Raw genomic sequence first — 5,138 nt, 5'->3', positions numbered from 1 at the left:
CGATACATATGCAGCTAGAGACAAGAGCTCCGGGGTTCTGGTTAGTACATCATGTTGTTCCAACAATAGGGTTGCAGATCCCTTTAGCTCCTTGGCAACCCAGATTCTTAAACTGTGGTGAAAAAATAATCATAATGAGTTAAGAGTCAAAGTTAGCTTATTCACAGGACAAAGGACAGGCAATGGGGAACAAGTGTGGCCACTCAGGGAGGAATGCTGCACCTAATGGCTTTACCGGCAGCAGCTGGGGAGTGTCTTGGGGAATTTGACATTAGTTGGTAAAGCACTTGGTCTATAAAGTTGAGAGAAAAATGTGGGGCTATTGAAGGGGCACCAACTTCTCAAGACAAAGGTGATTTTTATTACCCCAGAGGGGACAAGCAGGGGCGGGGTTGGGGTTGTCTTTGGATCAGGCAAAGACAGCAGTAGATGTCTCTGCAGGAGTGATCTTTTTAAGGAGAAAGGGGGAAATCTGTGCCAGGATGAGTTGTTAAGTCCCGAATGGACACATCAGCCAGTGTAGCTGAATAATGAATTTTGATTGCTGGACCTTGGTGTTTTAGTCAGGCATAAAGAAGTAGCCAAATAAGGGAATGGACCTTGGTGGCTATCTTTACGAATGTAACCTAACGGCTTAGTAAAGGAGAGAGAAGGGGAGAGGGCAAGACCTGCAGGTGCCATGCTTACAACACTTGGGCCTGTTAGAGAGCCCTTCAGTTATATTCATTTCCTTATGGAAAGAGGTTTCATACCTATGTGAGAATTTAAAATGGCCTATGACTGTACTAGCAGGCTTCTATATAAGAAAGAAACATATCTAAGTCAAATCCATAGATCATTCCAGGCCTGATAGTACAGGCATGTACTTCCAGTTACTCATGAGCCTGAGGTAGGAGATCATAAACTCACAGCCAGCTCAGGTAACTTGCAGAGACTTCACACACACACACACACACACACACACACACACACACACACACACAAGGTTAGTGACACAGCTCTTGAATATAGCTTACTTGCTGTGTACACTTTTTGTATAATGAAATCCTCAGACATTTAGGTCAAAACTCTTGTCTCTGACAGCAAGAGACATGACAATTCAGTGGGGAGAGGGAGGGTCCTTCTTCTTGCCCCCCATGTGTTCCTTTCATATGGTTCACCTCGGACAACTTGGTTTCAAAATCAATTCTTTGTTTTTTTGTTTTGTTTTGTTTTGGTTTTTTTTGGTTTTTTGAGACAGGGTTTCTCTGTGTAGTCCTGGCTGTCCTGGAACTCACTTTGTAGACCAGGCTAGCCTCGAACTCAGAAATCTGCCTGCCTCTGCCTCCGGAGTGCTGGGATTAAAGGCGTGTGCCACCACGCCCGGCGTTCAAAATCAATTCTGAGGAAAGATTTTGTTGTTATTTTGATGCCAGAGATAAAATTCAGTACTTTATGCCTTCTAGGCAAATTAATTTTTAAAATGTTGTAACTGTGCTTAATGTATAATAATAATTGTATAATAATAATAATTGTACATATATGATGTATGTGTATGGATATTCGCGTTCTATGGTGCATACATGGAGGCCAGAGGACAACTTCGTAGGGTCTGTTTTCTTCTTCTACCTTCCTTTGGGTTCCAGGCATCAAACTCATGTTTCCAGGATTAGGTAGCAATTATCCACTGAACCATCTCTGCCAGACTGCTAGACAGATTCTGCATCACTGAACCATATCTTCAGCTACTAAGACATTTTAATACTTAAACTAGAAGTCGTTCCAGTAGGGAGGCAGGAACAGCAGGAGTGGATTTAGAAATGTCTAAAATGAGGGTGAAATATGGTGATTATTGGGGATATGGACTTTGTATTTCCGTAGTATGTGGCAAAGTAAAGACTTTAAGCGGCTGGAGAGATGGCTCAGCGGTTAAGAGCACTGATTGCTCTTTTGAAAACCCTGAGTTCAAATCCCAGCAACCACATGGTGGCTCACAACCATCTGTAATGAGATTCGATGCCCTCTTCTGGAGTGTCTGAAGACAGCTACAGTGTACTTGTTTATAATAATGAATAAATCTTTAGACTGGAGCAAGCAAAGGTCCTGAATTTAATTTCCCAGCAACTACATGATGGGTCACAACCATCAGTACAGCTACAGTGTACTCACATATATAAAATAAATAAATAACCCCCTTAGAAGTGAAGCCACATAATCAGAGAATTAGAAACCAAATTTTGGAAAACCAGAAGTAGCAAAGCAAATAGAACACACTGTACCCAAAGAGATTGGACTGAAATTAAATATGAAATACCTTAAGTCAGAAGTAATGCAGAAGGGTTGGAGACATGGCTCATCCATTCAGAGAGCTTGCTGCTCAGACTTCAGGGCTGGAGTTCGAATCCAGCACCCGCATAATAAGCTGAGTTGTTGTCTCAGCACAGGTGTAAGCCAGCACTGAGGGGGATGGAGACAAAGGGTTTGCTGATTTACAGCCTAGCCCTTAAAACACAAGTTCCAAGTTGAGAGAGAGAGAGAGAGAGAGAGAGAGAGAGAGAGAGAGAGAGAGAGAGAGGGAGAGGTCCTGCTTTAAAGGAATAAGGCAGAGTGATAGAGGAGGAGGGCATAGAGTACCATCCAGGCAAAAGAGCCACACACAAAGTAAAGTAGTGTGTGTATCAGTATCTTACCTGGGAGTATGTCTGTGCACCTCATGTATGCCTGGTGCTCCCCGAGGTCAGAATCTGCATCAGATGCTCTGGAACTGAAGTTAGGGTGGATACTATGTGGGTGCTTGAGAATTGAACCCCAGTCCTCCACAAGTGCACTGAGTGCTCTTAAACTGCACAGACTTCTCTCCAGCCCCATTGTCCACTTCTTAATATCACAAGTTGTTGTTGTTTTTTTCAGAAGAGGTGATTATAGCAAGAGACTCAGTAACCCAAATGAGCAGTGGGCAATGTTAGGATAGTGTCTGGTAAACATGCAACATTCAGTTACTTGTGGAACGCAGACTACATGGGTGTCAGTGCCAGTCAGCCGCCAACCAAGAGCCCATAACCTTCCATAACAGGGAGTCGGAAGGAATTCTAATGGGACTTAAGTCGAGGGGATATTGGCTAGCGAAAGGCTGAGAGAAAAGCTGAGCTTTCTGTAGAGCAGAATCTTTGCAGCTAGGAGACGCTGGGAGAAGCAGCCTCAGGGAGAAGCCTTGTCTCGCTTGGGCACTCAAGTCTGGGTCCCAGCACGGATGATGGCCATTACGAAAGCTGTGAAATGGGGTCACCTCAGTTTCCCTTGGTGTGCAGTCTTTTGGTTATTCTTTTCTTTTAAAGTCTCTTTTGAGATTATTTTCAATAGGGTCTTGCGGTGTAGCTTAGCCTTCTAACCCCTTGCCTCCACCTCCAGAATGTTAGGAGCACAAGCATGAGGTACCATGACTAGGAAAATAGATAATTAATTTTTTACACATCTTGGAATTCATGCTTTGATAGGACTTAAACATTCTAGCTGGGTGGTGGTGGAGCATAGTTTTAATCCCAGAATCCTGGAAGTAGAGGCAGGAGGGCCTCTGTGAGTTCGAGGACAGCCTGATCTACAGAATGAGTTCCAGGACACCTAGGGCCACACAAAGAGAAACCCTGTTCTAAAAAAACAAACCAAACCAAACGAAAAAGCAAACAAAAGCAAAGACAAAGCAAAAGAACATTCTAGACACGTGGGTAGCCAAACACCTGTTCTTTGACTATAGTTTTAGTGGGATAATCTAATTTTTAAATTTATTATTCTATTTGAGTAATACTTATCAATGACATTTAAGAAATAAGATGCCCAGTGCACTGAATAAAATATTTAATTTAAAAATAATTTGATTTCCATACTAATTTGTGGGAAAATATGTAACAGAAGCATTTTTTTTTTCCTGTGTAACTAAACTTGGGTGAAATGCTGTACCAGGCGTTTCTTTCTCCAGGAGTCTCTCACTAAGCAGCATTAAGAAACATATCCATTACTGTAAGAATTTCATATAATAAAAATGATAATAATTAATAATATTTTTCTTTATTATAGATTTCTTGATTATGGGAACTTGAGGTGATTGATATTTGCGTCCTCATTTATAGCAGGCTTTTTGTTAACTCTGAAAAAAAAAACATGTCACATTCAAACTATATGGCCTGCTGCCTTGTGTAAAATAGACAGGACTTGAGGCAACCAGTAGGGGGAGGAATTTCCAAAGTTAATCGCTGTCTCCCAGCCTGACTTCAGAAGCGGAGAATTAACAGGATTGACTGAATTTCTCTGTTTTTTCCCCCCTCTCCTTTCTTCTCTCCTCTCCACAACCCTCTTTTGTTTGAGACAGGTCCCCATGTAGCTCAGGCAGGCCTTGAACTCACTATGGATTGAAGGATGACCTTTAACTCCTGCTCCTCCCACCTCTGTCTCTTGAGCACTAGGATTTGTGGCAGGCATCCTTAGGTCCGACTTAAGCGGTTTAAACCCAGCCCTCATCTCTGTTTTGTTTGGACAGAACCCAAGGCTTCCTGGTTGGTTCCTGTAGCATCCATGAACATTACCCACGAAATCTGGCACAAGGAAAGACTGTTGTAGGGTTAAGACTTGATTTCACTTTGAAATATGAGATGGGGGTGAAGGAAAAGCAAACTCAGCTGAACGGGAGCAGGATACATGGAGGAAACGACTATCACATAGAGGGGTAAGTCCATTGTGTAGGGTGGTGTTTGGTTGGGGCAAACATGTGAAGGAGTGTTCTCCTGAACTGGACACAGGTGAAAGATTTAGGTAGAGTTGTGAGGGAATGCTTCACTAAAGTAGACACAGGTGAACGGATGTTCTGCTAAAGCAAGCATGTGAAAGGACACGTGATGAAGGATTCTCTGCTAACGACACACATGTATTGGGCTGCCTTACATTGTGTAGTTGAGCTGCATTTGTGGGGACGCCATAGAGAGAAACCCAAAAACTTCTGGTGGTGTGCTGCAGTTTGTTGCCCCTTCCAAGAACCTAGGCTGATTGGCAGAGTGATGTCAGTCGAGACAGACATGCAGAGGACACGTGATATTTGGAGGGTATAAATAGGACTCTACAGAGTGATGGAGACCGAGCTTGGCTTGCTGGTACAGCTAGCTGTGCAATGC

The sequence above is a fragment of the Mus caroli genome, chromosome 13 (genome assembly GCF_900094665.2).
Source record: "Mus caroli chromosome 13, CAROLI_EIJ_v1.1, whole genome shotgun sequence".
NCBI classification, from domain to species: Eukaryota; Metazoa; Chordata; class Mammalia; order Rodentia; family Muridae; genus Mus; species Mus caroli.
Note: the sequence above shows the minus strand (reverse complement) of the source record.